Source organism: Acinonyx jubatus, chromosome X (assembly GCF_027475565.1).
Source record: "Acinonyx jubatus isolate Ajub_Pintada_27869175 chromosome X, VMU_Ajub_asm_v1.0, whole genome shotgun sequence".
Lineage (NCBI taxonomy): Eukaryota > Metazoa > Chordata > Mammalia > Carnivora > Felidae > Acinonyx > Acinonyx jubatus.
Window position 1 is genome coordinate 14490487 of NC_069389.1, and position 21015 is coordinate 14511501.

Genomic DNA, 21015 nt, shown 5'->3' on the forward strand with positions numbered 1-21015 from the left:
TTTCTAATCCTGATGCAATGGAAATATTTGAAATTCATCTCTATATTCTGTATCAGAAAGATTTGGGTTGTCACTTATGCATCTTTTTCATCTATGGACCCCTCATCAAATTGTAGAAATACTACTGTACTCTGATTATTAAATTGCCTGTCTCACAGGCACCTCATCTACTTCCCATATTCCTGTTTTTACTATGAAATTACTGAAGCCTTTCCTCTAAAAATGTAATTTGCATGATCTATATTAGAACATCTTATCAGTTACTATGTTCATCAAAGCATTTATAGAAGTGTGACTGTTACATTAAATACGAATTATTGTTAATGGTGACAGCTACCATGTGCTGAGAATCCTCTAGCCTTTTCAGATACGTAGGTGTCAATTTTCATAATATTCTTTCAAAAAGTTCTTAGGAGGTAAGTTCCGTTATTCCCAGTTTATCGATGAGGGAATTGAATATTAAATAGCAACTAAGTGGCAGAATCAACTTCTAAACATAAATATACCTGAACCTTTCCTATCCCTTGTACCTGTCATAAATCATATGCTTTCATCATAGACTATGTATATAAACGTCTAATAACAATATTTTTATGTACTTATACTCTGCTTTTCCTTTTCCCCCTTTGCCAAAGTAAACTTGAGACTGCTTTTTAATGCTGTTAGCATAGGTCAGAACATCACTTTCTTTACATTATATGGAAGCACCTTGCACATAGGAGTTTGGTAAATATTCGTTGAATGACTGAATGGATGGATGAATACCTATTATGACCAATTCAGTTAATTTTGCCTAGAAAACAAAAATAAGGAGAATAGCTGAACTGAAAGAATAAGAACTAAGGCTGGTAAAATCCAAATTTTTATGATGGTTTTTCAAATCTGATTTGTTTCTATCCATTTGCTCCTATAGTTCTGGCTCAGCCCAAGATCTATGATGACCTTAAAAAAGATATTTCATCCTCACTCTGCCCCAATCTAGTGCAAAATACTCCTATATCACAAGTATGTTTGATTACTTCCTTTTGTAGCTTTCTTTAGAATTTAATATCAGTCCCTCAGAATAAAAAGATGATCTTTCCTAGATAAGCAAAATTTAACCTAGATTTCCATCAGCACACATGCTTATATTGAAGAGATATTACTTGCATAGGTAAAGTTACCATTTTAGGGAAGTCTCGCTCTAGTTTTCCCATTCCTTCCTCCCTAAAACACAGAAGCCTAACTCAGCCTGGCAGAGGCTAGGGATCCAAGGTATTCCTGATAAATTCACCAGTCGTATTTCCACCTTAGTAGAAAAAATCCATAGAGTAGGTATTAAATAACTAATTAACATAGTAACTGAGTTTACAAACATCTTCAGATCCTGGTTTCTAACAAATTGCCCGTTTCTCCCCATTAAACCAAGAACACATCTCAGTAAGATATAAATTGTTCTTAGTATTGCTGATGATTACAATAAACCTCTTTTCCTAGCTTCAAAATAGTAACTTTTTTGGAAAAATATCAAGAGGTGAAGGCTGTGATATGAAGAGAGACTCTAGTCTAACAAGAAGACTGTCTTGTCAAAGGACACAGCTGAATCAGGAGGTTTAAACTTTTGTCTTAAATCTTTCTTTAGAATCTTACCATGCCTCAGCTTTTTTCATCTTCAAAATAAGGATAATAAAATCTGCCACACTCACTTCACAGATGAGACTGTGCTACCCAAATCTATCAGAAAACCAAACCCTGGTCTTTCCTTAATGGAGCCCACGTTTAAAAAAATGTTAAAAAAAAAAAAAAAAAAACATAAATTAGTCTTTCACCAACAAAGTGTATGAAATTGAAGCTGACTTTGGCCAAGTCAAGTAATCTATATGCTGTGAAAACTGGCATAAACTCAACATTATAAACTATACTTGGCCATTTATTACATTCACTCAGTTCTTTATTCAAACACCAAACATTCATTGAATGCTATTGTATGCCGCTCTGCGAGAGGTGGGGATACCAAGATGTATAAGACAAACTGAACACTCCAGAATCTTACACCCAGTCCAAAGAGGAGAGAGAGGGAGAGAGAGAGCGCGCTCACAGAGATTTTAAGATCTTCAAAAGAAGTAGGGTTTATCACACCCTTCAGCATAATCAAACATTTTTAGAAGTACCCATAAAATATTGTATACCTAGCTGACCAGCTGATGTAATATCCTTTGCACATTTAATTAAAACATTTATTAATTTTGATTTTACACTTTTTAAAACGTTTACTCATTTATTTTTGAGACAGAGAGAGCTCGAGCAGGTAAGGGGCAGAGAGAGAGAGAGGGAGACAGAGGATCTGAAACAGGCCCTGTGCTGACAGCATAGAGCCCAATGCGGGGCTCGAACTCACAAACCGTGAGATCATGACCTGAGCTGAAGTTGGATGCTTAACCGACTGAGCCACCCAGGCGCCCCAATTTTGATTTTACACTTTTTGTACTGGTTATTCCGCATTTGAGCCATCCTCCACCCCCATGAATTTTCACCCTCTTTGCCTTATTCTGTGCCCCAGGGGGACTTAACCTTCAGTAGCCTATCACTCTCAACAGCTGGTTTGGCCAACGGCAGGTACTGTCAGGAGTGACTGTAGTCAAGTGTGTGAGAAGACTTTGTCCCCACTCCCTTCCTGCCTAGGATCTCAGTCTGGCAGTAGCGGTGGCTCCATGACACCTCCAGGAAAAGGCTCTCCTTCCAGGGATTGAGCCTCGCCGGGTCTTCAGGAAGTGAGAGGAACAGGTACAGTTTCCATCTTCCATTTTTTCCTAATCCCTGGGCAACCTCAATATCCCTTGTTAGCTCCTTTAAATCTACCCACATCTCTGTAAATAATTCATCCAATTCTCTTCAAAATCACATGTGATTGTACTTTCTGTTCCTGCCGGGACCATTATTGAGATGGTTTTCTTTTCATGTTTTGAGCCAACTAATTGAGAAGATAGGGTAGGGTCTTCAAGCAGGTCTGTAAGCCCTTTAAGAACTTATATTCGAGGCACTGTGTACAGCACCTACAGGGTTCATAGCCGATCATGTGTAAACAAGTCATTATAATACTGTGAACTATGAGTGGATGAAATCAACTGGCGATATATTGTCTTAGAGTGAAAGTTAAAGAGGATAACATGTGAAAAGCACCTACATGCTGTCTATTTGTTGACAACGAACACTCCACCATGAGTTCCCCATGTGCCTGTTTCTTAAGAGAGTAAAAGGTGACATTTGAACTGAAAGGGGAGAATGAAAAGTTTGCCAAGTAGACGTGGAAGCTCATAGGGAACAGCATGCATGCAAGGTAGTGAAAAGTCCTTGAACACTGAAAGGTTCGTTGTGCCAAACAAACTAAGGAAAGGTCAATTTAGAGAGGACTTTGAGTGCCAGGCTAAGGTGCCTGAACCTTATTCAGTGAATGACAGGGAGCCTTTAAGAAGAGAAGTTGTAGAGGCATCTGCAACCCTTCTGGCTGCTGCTACAGCTTGCAGGGTTCTGCTCTCCTCTCCCACTGGAAGCTGGACCTCTGCAGCCCGAGATGGGGCGAGCGCTGGCAGGCCGCTGGGCCTCTGGCAGCTGACCTGGAGAATTAGGGCCGGAGCAGGCAGATACTGGAAACAGTCAAGAGCAGTTATGCTTTGATGGTCACGGGGAGGGGGGTGAGGACCAGAGCGGGCATTGAACCGACTGGATGGACAGCCCCACAAGGCCACTTCAACAAACGTGGTCTCATCCTGGGCTTTTTTTTTTTTTCCCAGCTGAACTTTAACCTACATGCAATAAAGTGCACAAATCATAATGTACAACCCCATTAAGTTCTACACAGGTATGCACCTACGTAGTCACACCGACATCAAGGTATAATTTTCAGCACCCCAGAAAAATCTCATGGCCACTCCCAGTCAAGAACATCCACCCCACACACACCCAACCAAGCAACCATTATTCTGGCTTCTATCATTATAGATTACTTTGCCTGTTCTTGGATATCCTATAGATAGACTTACTCGGTACGTTCTGTTTTCCATCTGGCTTCTTTCACTTCACATTATGTCCCCAAGATTCACCCCTGTTGTTGAAGTATCATCCTCATGCTTAGCAAGTCTTGCAGACGATTTCACTGTCTCCTCTTTCCCACGAGCTGTTCTTTTTATTAAAGCTACTGTAATGTGTCTTCCAATTATTTTCTTCTTTTCTTTTTTTTTTAAGAATTTTTTTTTTTTTTAAAAAGAGGTTAGAGTGGGAGAGAGCCAAAGCATAAGAGACTCTTAAAAACTGAGAACAAACTGAGGGTTGATGGGGGGTGGGAGGGAGGGGAGGATGGGTGATGGGTATTAAAGAGGGCATCTTTTGGGATGAGCACTGGGTGTTGTATGGAAACCAATTTGACAATAAATTTCATATATTAAAAAAAAAAGAATTTTTTTGTTTTTTCTTTTTTTTTTAACGTTTTATTTATTTTTGAGATGGGGAGAGACAGAGCATGAACAGGGGAGGGTCAGAGAGAGGGAGACACAGAATCTGAAACAGGCTCCAGGCTCCGAGCTGTCAGCACAGAGCCCGACGCGGGGCTCGAACTCACAGACCGCGAGATCATGACCTGAGCCGAAGTCAGCCGCTTAACCGACTGAGCCACCCAGGCGCCCCTAGAATTTTTTTTTTAAGTAACCTCTACACCCAATTCGGGACTTGAACTCACGACCCCAATATCAAGAGTCACACGCTCCTCCAACTGAGCCAGCCAGGCGTCCCTCTCCTTTCCTCTCTTATGATGAATTCTCTTTAAGGCAGTAGTTTGGCCTCCAATTAAATTAAACCTTATAATCTTGATAATGAAAGCTTTGCTTTATTCAAAATCAAAAATAAATAAAAGCAAACAACCAAGAGAAGTTGATTGGAAAGGTAGAAAGACAAACTAATATAGGTAATAATGGAAATAGCAGGAAATGGTATCTGACAAAAAGAAGAGTATAATCAGGGGAATGTGAGTACAAGGGAACCCGGAAAATGGTGGGTAGAAGTGGTCACCTGCCTACCCTTGAGGGCAAAGGTGACTGGGAGCCTAAGAGCACATAGCGTTTCTTGCCCTGTGAGGCATGCAATATCCTTTGCTCCTTGGTGGGTTCAATTCTTTTGAATTCTTTTTCTGTTCTTTTGTGTATATTGGTATCTTTGCTGGTTTACCTCTTCCACTTCCCTGGGGCCTCACACATTCATTTCCCTCCCAGCCCCCGTCTTTCCTGGGCTGGCCTCCTTAGGTCTCCTGGAGTCCACAGTGCCACCTTGATGAATGGCCCCTCTCACTTCTGGTCCTGATCATAGACTTTCACTCTGGCTATGTTACCACTCCTAGTACAGCTTGGATTTCACCAAGCTAAGTCTTCGAAAGTCTTTTAAGTCTTAATACTTGAACTTAACTATTTTTTTTTCTTATGTGTGTGTATGTGTTTAATTTTTCAAATACACAAAAGTAGGGGCACCTGACCGGCTCAGTGAGTGGAGCATGAAACTCTTAATCTTGGGGTTGTGAGTTCAAGCCCCACATTAGGTGTAGAGATTACTTAAAAATAAAATCTTTAAAAATAAACAAAGTAAATTAAAATGCACAAAAGTAGAATACTATAATGGACCCTATGCACCCATCACTCAGCACCCACAATTATGGCCAATCCTGCCTCATCCAAACCCCTCTGTAATCTGCCCAGACTCCTATTATATTGAAACAGATTCTAGACACCATATCATTTATTTTGTAAATATTTAATCAGATATCTCTAAAAGACGACTCTCTATATAACACAACTGTATTGGGGCTCCTGGGTGGCTCAGCCAGTTAAGCATCTGACTCTTGGTGCCGACTCAGGTCATGATCTCCTGGCTTTGGCTTCGTGGGTTCAAGGCCGGCATCGGGCTCTACGCTGTGAGCACAGAGCCTGCTTGGCATTCTCTCTCTCCCTCTCTCTCTGTTCCTCCCCCATTTGCACTGTCTCTGTCTCTCTCAAAAATAATTAAATAAGCTTTAAAAAGAAACTAACTGTATTGCTGTTCTTATGCTGCTGTAACAAATTCCCACAAACTTATCAGTTTAAAACAACGAGAGTTTATCATATTATAGTTCCAGAGGTCAGAAGTCTAAAATGGGTAGGTAGGGATATGCTCTTTTTGGAGGTTCTAGAGAAGTGGTTTCCTTGCTTTTCCAGCTTCCAGACACCACCTGCATTCTTTGGCTTGTGGCTGCTTCCTTCATCTGCAAAGCTAGCAGTGTAACATCTTCCGATCTCCCTCTCTCTCACTCTGACCTTTGCTTCAATCATCACATCTCCCCTGACTCTGACCCTCCTAAACCCTCTTTCCTTTATCAGGACCCTGTGATGACACTTGGCACACTTCAGTAATCCAAAATCATTTCCCCATATGAGATCCTTAACTTAATCACATCTGTGAAGTCCCTTTTGCCGCATAGTCACAGGTTCCAGGGATCAGGGTGTAGATCCCTTTGGGGGAAAGGCATTATCGTGTCTACCACAATAACATAATTAAAAATAATTTGATTTCAATAAATAATTAGAAATGTCTTAATATCAAATATCCATTCACTATTCAAATGTCCAATTGTCCCATAAAATATCAAACATCTTTCTACAACTTAGGTAAAAAAGGATGCAAATAAGGTCCACACACTGCAATTGGATGATATGCCTTTGAGGTCTCTTTTATAGAGATTCCTCTCTATACATTCTCCTCTATAGATTCCTCCTCCATTCTTCATTTTTCCTTGCAATTTATTAGTTGGAGGACTCTGGTTTCCTATGGTCTGGACTTTGCTAATGTCATCCCCACAGTTTAACGTGTTCCTCTGTCCCTCATATTTTCTATATATTGGTAATTTACAGCTTGGTAAGAACCAAGTTCTTTTTTTTTTTTTTTTTTTTTTTTTCCTGCAAGACTAATTCCTGGGTAGTACATATAATGTGTTCTCCCATCAGGAGGCACATAATGCCTGTTTGTCCCTCATTTTATGATGTCAGCAGATATTGATGGCAGTGCCCAGATCTGTTAGATCAGCAGTTCTCAAGTGTGGTCCTCAGACCAGGAGTGTCTGCTTTACTTGTAAACTTGTCAGAAAGGCAAAGCCTCTGGCCTCACCCCAGACTCACTGAACCAGAAATACTGAGGTGGTGCCTAGCAATCTGAGTTTGAACAAGTCCTTTAGGAGGTTCTGATGCAGGTTAAAGTTTAGGAAGTCTTGCTGATAGTTCATGGGTTGCCCAATGCTGAAATTTAAGACTGACATGAACTAGGGGCGCCTGGGCGGCTCAGTCAGTTAAGTGTCCAACTCTTGGTTTTAGCTCAGGTCATGATCTCACTGTTCACGGTTTGGAGCCCCGCATGGGGCTCTGCACTATCAGGCAATGCCTGCTTGGGATTCTCTCTCTCCCTCTCTGCCCCCCAACAAAAATAAATACATAAACTTAAAAAAAAAAAAAAAGACTGACCTTAACTCAAAAGGGTTTTGGCAAAATAAAGAAAAACCTCCAAAAGAAAGACCATGCTCAAAAGAGGCAGCTAGAAGAGCAAACATATTTTTAAGTGATTAATTCAAAAGGTGTAAATATAGAATCAACACTGCTTCATTGAAAAACACACATGAGAAAAACCAAACTTGGGGGGCGCCTGTGTGGCTCAGTTGGTTAAGCGACCGACTTCAGTTCAGGTCATGATGTTGCAGGTTGTGACTTCGAGCCCCACGTCTGGCTCTGGGCTGACAGCTCAGAGCCTGGAGCCTGCTTCAGATTCTGTGTCTCCCCCTCTCTCTACTCCTCCCCTGCTCACACTCTGTGTGTCTCTGTCTCTCAATAATAAATAAAAGTTAAAAAAAAATTGTTTTTAAAAAAAAGAAAAGAAAAACCAAACTTGGGGCGCCTGGGTGGCTCAGTTGGTTAAGAATCCGATTTTGGCTCAGGTCATGATCTCACAGTTCATGAGTGTGAGCCCTGAGTTGGGCTCTGCACTGACAGTGCGGCGCCTGCTTGGGATTCTCTCTCTCCCTCTCTCTCTGTCCCTCCCCCACTCTCACTGGCGCTCTCTCTCTCTCTGTCTCTCTCTCTCTCAGAAATAAGTAAACATTAAAAAAAAAGGAGGAAAGAAAAACCAAACTCACAAATAGGACAAACTGGTGGTTGTGGGTGGGGGAGGGGAAGGCTGAAATGGGGGAAGGTGGTCAAAAGGCACAAACTTCCAGTTATAAGATAAACAAGTCCTTGGAGATGTAATGTACAGCATACTGACTATGGTTACTAATACTATATCGTATATTTGTAAGCCACTAAGAGAGCAAATCTTAAAAGTTCGCATCACAGGAAAAAAATTCTTTGTAGCTATGTGTGGTGATGGATGCTAACTAGACTTACTGTGATGAACATTTTGCAATATATACAAATATTGAATCACTACGTCGTACACCCGAAACTAATGTTATATGTCAATTGTACCTCAATCGATAACAAAAAAGAAACAAAACGTTGAGAAACACTGATCTAAACCCATTAAAAAACAACACAAAACAAACACACGTTAAAGAAACTCAAAAACAAAGGCTACTCTTTTAAAATATTTTAAATTACTTCTTTGAAATAATAGGGTAAATTAAGAATGCTTTGAGAATCTGACAGTCTCATCAAGATTTTTAAAAATGGAGAACAACTGTAATGTTGAGTTAATGAACAAGTTGATGGAAAGAATAAAAGGCAATACTTTGGGCACTTTGGCATTCATATGCTTGAATTCAGAAAGATACAATCACAATTCAAATCATTCTGTACAGGTTTGATAGCAGTACCTCTATTTCCAACATACATGGTTTCGGAATAGAGAATAATAGAGAAAGCATGGGGAGTCAGGGGATCTGGATTAAATTTGGCTCTGCCCCTTTCTGAGACTGTGACTAACTTAAAGAGCGCCGGACTGTAAAGTGAGTGGAAAACAACCCCACCAGCCAGCCATGACCCCCTCTCAGGCTGGTCCAGACAACCTGTCTAAAGCCAGCATCTGGCATTGTAATGCCAGACACATTGTAACACCTTGCACATTCATTTCCCATCCAGGCAAGAAGTATTTACTGAGCCCCCTATGTGCCAGGTCCTGTGCTAGATGCATCCAGTCTGCAGACAAATAAACAAGCAATCTCAAGGGTAAGGGCCATCAGTGAAGTTAACACATTGATTATAGGCACCAACACGTATTCATTTGTTGAGCAAATGGACCTTTACATGTTTATGTAAATGACCAAAAATAACCCGTCAAGCAAACTCCTGCAAACTTTGAACACAGAACACAGTGAAAGTAGACAAGGTAACATGAAATTCACTCAGAGAACATTTTCCTCCTTTTCTTAGAGAAGTTCTTTAGCTCCTGGCTTCTGGAAATTTCCACCAAACTCTTCATACATTCTCAGCAAGTTGTCTTTCCAAACCTTCCCTCTAGGCATCTAGAGGAAGGAAGTCAGTCAACCACACGGTCTAAAGCCTGGGGTCCGGCAGGTCTTGAATAGCATAGTGCTCTCAATGGCCTCTCTTCTCCCATCTAGGGCCAGGGACCTCAACCCAGGTGCCTGAGAAAAGAAGATGGAAAGTTGTGGTTTTGTTAGGATGCTTTGTGTAAACCCCCAGTGTGTAAACCTTTTTTATTATATAGTGCCGGCTAGGAAAGGGGAAAAAAATATACCAAACCTAAGTCTGCCAGCTTCCAAAGCACGACACAACGCATTAAAGGTTTAGTGTCATGAACAATCAGGTCCTTGTCGTCTACCCATTTGCTAGCACAGTTTCCACAAAAACAGGCAAGCTCTAAATTTTCAGAAAACATTTTGGCAGCACAGGATGGGCCAGCTTTCTGGCGGTCTCTCTAAGGAAATGACTGCAAATGTTTTTTGGTGTGAACAGCCTTAAGTATTTTAAACCCTTGGTAAATAGACTTGCCAACAGTCCCAAATATGTTTTACTATTTCTGAATTGGACATTCAGGATTCTTTTAGGGGGAGTTTTTCCAACAAATATCTCAATAAATGAGTTATCCTAATTCCCTTTCTTACATGTTGATGACTTTGGAAAACTTTGTAAATGTGAAACAAACTTTAGCAGCCAAAATTGCAAAGGTTGAGACAAATAAACATTTCCTAGAAAGCATACTATAAAGACAACATGGCTATTGAGGCTTCCAGGAATAATACACACCCACAGTTTTTACTATATGAGAATACTGATTTCTAAATCAAAGTTTTGAGTAACCAGCAGAACTTACTAACCTGAAATGATTCTAGAGTTCTTTCAGCCTAGTTATCCTGAAGGATGTTTGCTCTAAACCTGCCTCCCAAAATGGTAGCCACTCACCACATGTAGCTATTTCAATTTCAGTCTCAATTAATTAAAATGAAATAAAACATAAAATTCAATCCCTTAGTCATACTAGCCTCATTTCAAACGCTACACAACTGCTTGTGGCTAGTGGCTGTCCTTTGGACAATGCAGAACATTTCCATCTCGAAGAAAGTCATACAGAACAAAATGGTTCTAAATTCTTTTTTTTTAATTTTTTTCAACGTTTATTTATTTTTGAGACATAGACAGAGCATGAACAGGGGAGGGTCAGAGAGAGGGAGACACAGAATCTGAAACGGGCTCCAGGCTCTGAGCCGTCAGCACAGAGCCCGACGCGGGGCTCGAACTCACGGACCACAAAATCATGACCTGAGCCGAAGTCGGCCGCTTAACTGACTGAGCCACCCAGGCGCCCCTAAATTCTTCTTTTTAAATGTTTATTTATTTTTGAGAGAGAGAGAGAGAGAGAGAGAGAGAGAGAGACAGCACATGAGCGGGGAAGGGGCAGAGAGAGGGGGAGACACAGAATCCGAAGCAGGCTCCACGCTCTGAGCTGTCAGCACAGAGCCCGACACGGGGCTCGAACTCACAAACTGTGAGATCATGACCTGAGCCAAGGCCGGACGCTCAACAGACTGAGCCACCCAGGCGCCCCTGTTCTAAACTCTTACTGCTCAAAGGATGAGCTAGCAACCTTAGCAGCATCCAAGAGCTTGTTAGGAACACAGAATCGGAGCGCCTGGGTGGCACAGTCGGTTAAGCGTCCGACTTCAGCCAGGTCACGATCTCGTGGTCCGTGGGTTCGAGCCCCGCGTCGGGCTCTGGGCTGATGGCTCAGAGCCTGGAGCCTGTTTCCGATTCTGTGTCTCCCTCTCTCTCTGCCCCTCCCCCGTTCATGCTCTGTCTCTCTCTGTCCCAAAAATAAATAAAAAAACGTTGAAAAAAAAAAAAAAGAACACAGAATCTCATGCCGCCCCTCAAACCCACTTCATCAGAATCTTCATTTTTACAAGAGGCCCGGGCAACTTGCGTGCATATTAAAGTTTGAGGAGCACTGGTCTAAATCAGTGTTTTCCAGATTGGCTTGATCATAAGAATTACCTAGTATACTCATTAACCATTCAGAATCCAGGGCTTTGCCCTTGACCTACTAAATTTGACTCCTAAGAGCAGGTGTATAGGAATCTGTATGTTAAACAATCACTCTAGGTGATTCTTAGTACTCTGGAATTGGGCACTGGTCTGTTTTTAAAACTCTCCAGGATTCTGATGGGCAGCCGAGGTTAAGAACCACTGCTATAAATGATTTGATCTCAAAACTGCTTCTGGTCTTAAACTTTGAGTATTAGAGTTTTAAACAGAGGTAAAATGAAATGACATTATACGTATGGGGCGCCTGGGTGGCTCAGTCGGTTAAGCATTTGACTTCAGCTCAGGTTGTGATCTCATAGTTCGTGGGTTCGAGCCCTGCATTGGGTTCTGTGCTGACAGCTCGGAGCCTGGAGCCTGCTTCCAGTTCTGTGTCTCCCTCTCTTCCCGCCTGTCCCCCGCTCGTGCTCTGTCTCTCTCTCTCTAGGCTGTTTAACTAGGCTGTTTAAATAAACATTAAAATTTTAAAAAATGATACTATAAGTAAATCTAACAGTTTATGCACCTTAGAAACTCAGCTAAAGATCTCCTTATTCTATATTCCATGAGCTAAAACAAGTATTGGTATAAGGTTTGGGCTGAGTATTTTGCCAATTTGTAGCTTATACAATCAGACAGAATTCTATACAGTATTTTTCTGTTTTTGCTATGTTTTATCTATTTTTTAAGTGTTGGCTTTCTGAATAAAATGTTTACATCCTTGAGGATAAAAATGAGGTTTTCTCATTTTCTGAACCCTATAACTCCTACCATTAAATACACACTTGTTGACTCTAGCCAATAATAAGACCCAGATAAAACACAACCACAGTATTTTAACAGCAACAGCAGCAGATAAGAAACCCCCAGACAAAAGACCACCTACCCATGAAGAAATACTAGTCCTATAAAGATAAGAACGGATAACAAAAAGAGAAGTGGCAAAATATGCTATTAATAAGGAAGTGTCCAGAATCAGAAAACAAAAGGTAAGTGGTTGGTTCCCAGATACTAATTTTATTGTCATGCTTTATAACTTAACTTTTATAGATGCCTAGGGTAGAAAACAGGAAAGATTTAAAATTAATTAATTATCCAACCTAAAACATTTAAAAAAGGGGGGCACCTGGGTGGTTCAGTAGGTTAAATGTCCAACTCTTGATTTCAGCTCAGGTCACAATCTCATGGTTTGTGGGTTTGAATCCCACATCAGGCAGCACAGAGCCTGCTTAGTTAGGATTCTCCCCCTCTCTCTCTGCTCCTCCTCCACTCAGGCTTTCTCTCTCTCTTAAAATAAGTAAATACTTTTTAAAAAGTTTTAAAAATAAAGAATAAATCCAAGGAAAGCAGAAGGAAAGAAAAAATAAAAGCAAGTGAGAATATCAATGAAATAAAAAAAGAATAGACTAGCAAAGCTGAAAGTTGGTTCTTGAAAAAAAAGGAAACATACTTAGAAATGATTCTCATATTCAATCAATTTTCCTCAGATTAATCTGTAGATTCAGGGCAATTCCAATCAAAATTCCAATAACGTTCCTTTCCTGATAAGCTGACTCTAAACTTTGTATCAGGGTTTCTTACCCTTGTATGTTAATGCTGACATTTGGGGCCAAATAATTTTTTGTCCTGGGGAGTTGTGCTGTATTGCATTGGAGGATGTCTTACAGCATCCCTGGCCTCCACCTACTATATACCAGTAGAAACCTATTTCCCCACCTCAAGTTGTGACGATCAAAAATGACTATAGACACTGCCAATGTCCCCGGGGGAGAAGGTGATAATATCATTCCCAGATGAGAACAACAGCTTTGTAACTTTAAAAGGAAGGAACCAAAAATAGCCAGAATACTTCTGAAGTAGAACAGATTGGTCTCCCAGATCTCAGGACTAATTATGAAGTTATAGTAATTAGGACAATGATATGGTACTAGAATAGACCAGCGAGCCCAGATATAGTCCTCCCGAATTACAAACTAAGAGAAGGTATTTGCAATCGAGACAACTAGAATATATAAAGAACTCCTACAAATGAATAAGAACATATGTTAACTAACCAGAATTTAAATAAAAATTTGAAAAAGAAAAAAAAAAACAAAAAAACAAATGAATAAAAACAACACAAGCAACCAAACAGGAAAATGGACAAAAGATATTGTTATGGACTAAAGGTTTGGGTCCTCCCAAAATTCATATGTTGAAATAATAACCCTCAGTGTGATGATATTAGGATATGGAGACTCTGGGAGGTGATTGGGTAATGAGGGTGGAGCCCTCATGAATGAGATTAGCGCCTTTATAAAAAAAGACCCCAGGGGCGCCTGGGTGGCTCAATCAGTTGAGCATCTGACTCTTGATTTCAGCTGGGTCAGGATCTCAAGGTCCTGAGACCAAGACCACAACCCCCCCCCCCCCCCCGACTCCCACCCTCACCTCCACCCCCGACCCCCACTTCAGGCTCTGCACTGACAGCATGGGGCCTACTTGGGATTCTCTCCCTCCCTCTCTTTCTCTGCCCCTCCCTGGCTCACTTACACTTGCGTGTGCGTGCGCGTGCGCGCCCTCTCTCTCTCTCTCTCTCTCTCTCTCACACACACACACACACACACACAATAAATAAATAAACACTGGGGGAGGAAAAAAAGGAAACAGGAAGCAAGTTCTCACCAGACACTAAATCTGCCATCACCTTGATCTTGGACTTCTCAGACCCCAGAACCATGAGAAATAAATTTCTGTTGTTTATAAGCCATCCAGTCTACGGTATTCTATTATAGCAGCCTTGGGGCACTAAGACAGGCATAAATGGACACTTCACAGAAAACACGTATGATCAACTGACATGTTAATAGATGTTAAACACCAATAATGATTAAGGAAATTCAAATCACAAGACCACAATGAGATGCTATTTCACACCTATTAGTTGGCAAAAATTTTAAAGTCTGGCTACCAAGTGTGGGAAAGGATATACATCAAGAGAATCTCTTATATATTGCTGTTAGGAGAGTGTATTGATATAATCATCTTAGCAAATAGTTTGACCTTATATCATGAAGTTGAACAGTCACATGCTCTATGATCCAGTAATTCTACTCCTAAATCCATCACAGAGAAACTCTTATACAAGTATCTTAGGAGACATGTACATGTATGGCCATAGTAGCATTGTTCACAATATCAAAAATCTGAAAACAACCTAAATATTCATTGACAGAAGAGTAGATTTGATCAACTGTAGTATATTCATACAACGGATTATTATACCCCATCAAAATAAATAAACTACAACAACACATACCAATAAGGACAAAGCTTAGCAATATAATACTAAGTAGATCAAGGCTGCAAATATTCCCTATAACTTGATACCCTTTTTATTTATGTATTTACTTATTTACAATTTTTTTAATGTTTATTTTTGAAAGAGAGAGAGAGAGAGAGAGAGAGAGAGAGACAGAGGGTGAGTGGGGGAGGGGCAGAGAGAGAGGGAGACAAGGAATCCGAAGCAGGCTCCAGGCCCTGAGCTGTCAGCACAGACCCCAACGTAGGACTCGAACACAAAAACCGTGAGATCATGACCTCAGCCGAAGTCTGACGCTTAATCGACTGAGCCATCCAGGTGCACCTTGATACCCTTTTTAAAAGTTAAAAACAGAGGCGCCTGGGTGGCTCAGCCTGTTAAGCGTCTGACTCTTGCTTTGTGAGATCAAGTCCCACTCCAGGGCTTATCAATGAATTCTACCTTGGCCACTGCCCTTCGTTTCTGGTCCTAGTAACTTTCACAGTATGTGAAAGAAAATGTCTTTTCTTTGGCTTGGGGTCCTTGAACCAGGGAACTGTCCCCAAACTGCAGCTAATAGATTGAGCCTTGTAAGTTCTTCTTGAATATGCTCGCTGACGCTACATATGCGCACTTTCAAATTACTGTGACTTGTTGAGGATGCCGACTACATCGTCCTGGGTCCCCTATTCCCTGTTTCTGTTAGACTCACCATAATTGTTCTTGGACCTTAAACCCCTTCATATGTCCACCCTCCTTGGGTGAGCTGGAACAAAAGGATGCACTTGGGAAGACTTCATGCGAAAGCTCCAAAGGGCTTTTTTAGGCAAGAGCACAAAAGTGAAGAAATTGGTGAGGTGCATAAGAGCAAATCAGTCCACTTGGCTGGAGCAAAGCACAGAGAGCAGAGTGTGTCGGTTAAACAGGCTGATTCCATTTCCTAGAGGACCTTGAATGACAATCAATGGAGCCTGGATATTGCTCACTAGAAAATGGGGAGTCACTACAGGCTTTTCAGAATGACATGATCAGAGCTGCTCTTCTTCAGTTTATGGAATATGTGTACAATTTATGGAACGGGCGGACAGTTTATGGAACAGGTGTACAGTTTATAAACTGGAGGCCCGTAATGAGTAGCCAACTTAAAGCAGTCCTAATGGGAAGGGATGGGGCGGGGGGGGGGGACAATTACACGAGTTGTAGAAGAGACAAAATTAAAAGATAGGCTGTCATAACCAATACTTACCTCTTTTTTGGTTTCACTATTCATAGATGACTTTGAGACTTGCAGTCCAGGACGATGGCACTGTGTTTGACAGAAATAAGGAATTCGGGTAATTAGGGTTCTGGTCACCAATTTCAATGTGTGTGGGTAGATTCCCCCCACACCAACCAGCTGGGTATCCTACAGTTTAACTCGATTCTGACACGACCTACCTGGAGACAGCATTGATTCCACAGGTTAAGGGTTCAGTCCTACAAGACTGCCCATTCCCCACACTTCAGATGCCACTCACAAATCCAGATTATCACCTGTGCTTCGGACCGACCGGCCACAAACCGGAGGTCCCAACGACCACCTCCTATTCGGGATGCCAAATGCAAGTCCAGGTTGTCACCTGCATTTCTGATCGACTGGCTATAAATCAAAGGTTCCCAGGACCCCCTCCTGGGTTCAGTTAATTTGCTAGAGCGGCTGGCGAACTCCGGAAACATTTTACTTACTAGGTTGTCAGTGTATTACAAAAGGATGTAACTCGGGAACAGCCCGATGGAATAGATACACAAGGCCAGGCATGGGGAAACACAGGGCTTCCCTGCCCTCTCCAGGGCACCACTGTTCCCGCACTTCCTCACCAAACGGGAAGCTCTCTGAACCCAGTCCCTTCGGGTTTTTATGGAGGATTCATTATACAGGCATGATTGATTCAGTCACCGGCCGTGGATGCAACTTCCAACCCTTCTCCCCTCCCCGGAGGTTTGTGGGGGGTGGGTGGGTATCCCAAGTTCCAACTCTCTAATCATAGGTTGGTTCCCCTAGCAACCAGCCCCCATTTCAGTTACCTAAGGGCTTTCCAAAAGCCGCTCATTAACATAACTAAAGACACCTTTGTGGCTCTTATCACAGGAAATTCCAAGGGCTTTAGGAGCTCTGTGCCAGGAACTGGTGGAAGACCAAATATATATCTCTTATTATAAATCGCAGTATGACAGCTGGAGGAGGTAGTGGAGGAAAATCAGAGCCAGCTTACAACTGATCATGCTAAGCTGGAATCTTAGAGAAAGGTACAAATGGAGATATAAATTTCAAAGTCATGGATTTGGGGGGAGATTTATAAGGGAGAGGTATACAGAAAGCGAGGATTAGATCAAAAGCAGAATCCGGGTGCAGGCAGGAAACAGGAACCACACCAGTGATCCTAACAGTGAAAACTGAATATAAAGGGTTGTTAACCAAGCGAAGGGTGGTTAACTACTGAAATGTAGAGACCTCAAAGTCGTAACAGAAATAACTACTGAGGAAAGGGGCTACCACTTGCAGGGCTGAAGGGAAAAGTGAACAAAGAAGTACCTTGGAAAATTCGAGGAGCCTCCCAACTCCCGCCCCGGCAAAGCTGAGATTCAGACCTCTGGATAGATGGGGCCACTGCTGCAGGAACTCATTATCCACCGCAAGACTGAGAAAGAAACCCACTGGAGGCAGCTCCGCAGAACTGTCAAGAGGAGCCCACCCCACAGAGAACACCTAAGGGACCCGTAGCTCACCGAGCCAGTCAAGCCAATCACAGCAATGGGAAGATGAAACGAATGCGCAAACAGGAAGCAGAAAAGTCCTCCAGCGCCCCCTATTGGCAGAGCCTAACATCGAATCCGCTGCCAAAGGAGGAACTGTGGTTTGTAGAGACGGGCTCCAATTTTACAAAGTGGGAAAAAGAAGGGTGGGTTTGAAGCCCGGAGTCAATAAATTAATAACCGGGACATTGGTGGGGCGCCTGTGTGGCTCAGTTGGTTAAGCGATTAAGTGTCTGACTCTTGATTTCAGCTCAGGTCATGATCTCATGGTTGGTGGGTTCCAGCCATGGTTGGGCTCTGTGCTGACAGCGTGGAGCTGGCTTGGGATTCTCTTTCTCTCCTTCTCTCTATGCCTCTCCTTTGTTCGTGCTCTCTCTGAAAATAAAATTAATAAACATTAAAAAATATATATCTGGGACATTGGTATTCATCTAAACTTAGAGGATGGGAAAAAGAGACGCTGGGCAAGAAACAAGATAAACTCGAAATTGCAAGTATGACGCGTCCACCAATCAAAGTCCTAGAAACTCCACTGTATTTAGGTGACTAGGAGGTTATCAGAGATATCTGGGGTTTTTTCTTTCTAATTTTTTTTTAAGGCAAAACTAATCTATAGTTCCAGCAGTTAACCTTGGGAGATGGGATACTGACTGGGAACACAAGAGGGACTTTAGAGGTGCTAGAAACATCCTGTGTATTGATCTGGGTCGTGGTAACACAGGTGTAGACATAAGTAAAAATTAATCAAGCTGTACACTTAAGATTTGTGCACTTTATGTATATTATATCTCAATTTTAAAAATCTTTTAATGACATTTGTTTCAATGCTGTATGTTAACTATACTGGAATTAAAACAACATAAATTTTAAAAAATTAAAAGCACACTTGAAACTGAAACTAATAATGTTGTATGTTAACTATACTGGAATTGAAATAAAATGATTTTTAAAAATAACATTTGTTTCTAAATTTAGAAGATAATTTTTTACCTTCCCTGAGTAACTTTGGAAAATAAAGAAAAGAGGACTTCTAATTTCTGCAGTGATAGGCCATGATATTTGGACCAATTCTCCTTATGAAAACAACTACAAAGCCTGAATAAAATATTGTTTTTAAAACTTCATGAAAACAAACAGACAAACTTCATAAAAACATCGAAAAGCTGACAGGATTTTAAGAATCAGGTGAAAATTTAAGAGAAATCAAGTAGACAGGGAGGTAAACAGGGCACTTTTTGCTGCTTTTGCCCTAAGAAAAAAAGCATTCTGTAAAACACTAAGTTGCAGAATCAGGCTTTGGTTTTTAAAGCCAAAGTAGAGGAGTCCAATAGGAGTCCTGGACCACACTGAACTGGGACAAAAGTGAACCAGAAGTCAACCTGCCACTGCTTTTACCTCTGCAGGAATGCTTGCCTGGACTCAGAAAGAATAGCAGGGAAAAGAGAGGGGCGCCTGGGTGGCTCAGTCCATTGAGCTTCTGACTTTTGGTTTCAGCTCAGGTTGTGATCTCACGGTTTGTGAGTTCGAAGCCTGCATCTGGTCTGACATCTAGCCCTGCGTTGGGCTCCTCACTGACAGTCTGGAGACTGCTTGGGATTCTTTCTCTCTCCATCTCTCTTTGCCCCTCCCCTGCTTTCGTGCTCATGCTTTCTCTCTCTCTCTCTCTCTCTCTCCCTCTCAAAATAAATAAATAAACTTTTTTTTTGAAGGGACAAAAAAGGGGCCCCTGGGTGGCTCAGTCGGTTAAGCATCCGACTTTGGCTCAGGTCACGATCTCACAGTCCGTGAGTTCGAGCCCCGCGTCGGACTATGTGCTGACAGCTCGGAGCCTGGAGCCTGCTTCGGATTCTGTGTCTCCCTCTCTCTCTGCCCCTCCCCCGCTCATGTTCTCCCTCCCTTTCTCTCTCTATCTGTCTCAAAAACAAATAAACGTTAATGAATGAATGAATGAATACATACATACATACATAAAGAGATGTTGTCTGGGACGCCTGGGGTGGCTCAGTCAGTTAAGCATCTGACTTCGGCTCTTACAGTTCATGAATTCAAGTCCCTCATCAGGTGAGCTCGTGCCCTGCTTCAGCAAAACACAAGCCCTGCTTCCGGTGAGCCCCACTTCTTGCTCTCTTTCCCTCCCTCTCTCTCTCTCTTTCTGCCCCTCATAGGATTTTCTCTCTCTCTCTCTCTCTCTCTCTCTCTCTCCTCCTCTCTCTCTCTCTCCTCCTCTCTCTGCCCCTCCTACACTTACACCCTCTCTCTCTCAAAAAAAAAAAATTGGCTGAAAATCTTTCAGACCTGTTGAAAGATAACAACCCACAGATTCTAAAATATCAGTGAATCTTAAGTGAGATAAAAGAAATTCAAAGCAGTCACATCATAGCAAAACTTCAGAAAACCAAAGACAAAGGAAATCTGAAAAGTAGCAAAGAAAAGGAAATAGACCATTTCAAAGGAGTAATGGCTAGATTCATAGGTGAATTTTCAACAAACAAACGAAAACCCGGAAGGCAGGTTTTTTCACTATGCTGAAATAAAGTAACAGCCAACCTAAAATTCTATGCCCGTTAAAAATATTCTTCAAGATTGAAGACAAACAAAAACTGAGAGAATGAGTTTCTGTAAGACCTGCACTAAAATGAATACTAAAGTGAGGTCTCCAGACAAAAGAAAAATGATCCCAGGGGCACCTGGCTGGGTCAGTTGGTAGAGCCTGCCACTCTTGATCTCAGAGTCATGAGTTCAAGCCCTACATTGGGCACAGAGAATAGTTTAAAAAAAAAAAAAAAGATTCCAGAAGGAAGATCAGAGACACAAAAAAGATTACAGGCTAATGAAATGGTAAATACATGGGTAAATCTAAATGAATATTGGCTGCATGTAACAGTATTATAATGTCGTATGGGACACATACATCTGTGCTACTTAGCTTGGGCTGCCATAATAAAATACCACAGACTGGGGGTGAGGGGGCTTAAACTGCAAAAATTTATTTCTCACAGTTCTGGAGGCTGGAAGCCTGAGATCAGGATGCCAGCATGATTGGGTTCTGGTGGAGTCTGGGCCCTCTTCCTGGTTTGAGGATGGCCTCCTTCTTGCTATGTGCTCACATGGCAGGGGAGAAGCTCTGGGGCCTCTTCTTAAAAGGGTAATAATCATATCATGGGGGCTCCATCCTTATGACCTCATCTAAACCTAATTACTTCCTAAAGGTGCCATCTCCTAATACCATTATACTGGGGAGTTAAGTCTTCCATATGTGAATTTGAGGAGGACACCAAATATCCAGTATGCATGTACACACACATACACACACACGCACACAAATATATATATATATATAGAGAGAGAGACAGGGGCACCCGGGTGGCTCAGATGGTTAAGGGTCTGACTCTTGATTTTGGCTCAGGTCATGATCTCACAATTCAT

General features: G+C 41.8%; 1 long non-coding RNA gene across 1 annotated transcript; it reads right to left on the minus strand.

The window, feature by feature from the left end:
* Positions 1 to 1864: 1864 nt before the first annotated feature.
* LOC113597705 (uncharacterized) lies at positions 1865 to 17579 on the minus strand. Its single transcript, XR_003418489.2, has 3 exons — positions 17369 to 17579; positions 16043 to 16102; positions 1865 to 9622 (listed from the first exon to the last, which is right to left on the minus strand). It is a non-coding gene; the product is annotated as an uncharacterized LOC113597705 (long non-coding RNA).
* Between the last annotated feature and the right edge of the window lie 3436 nt (positions 17580 to 21015).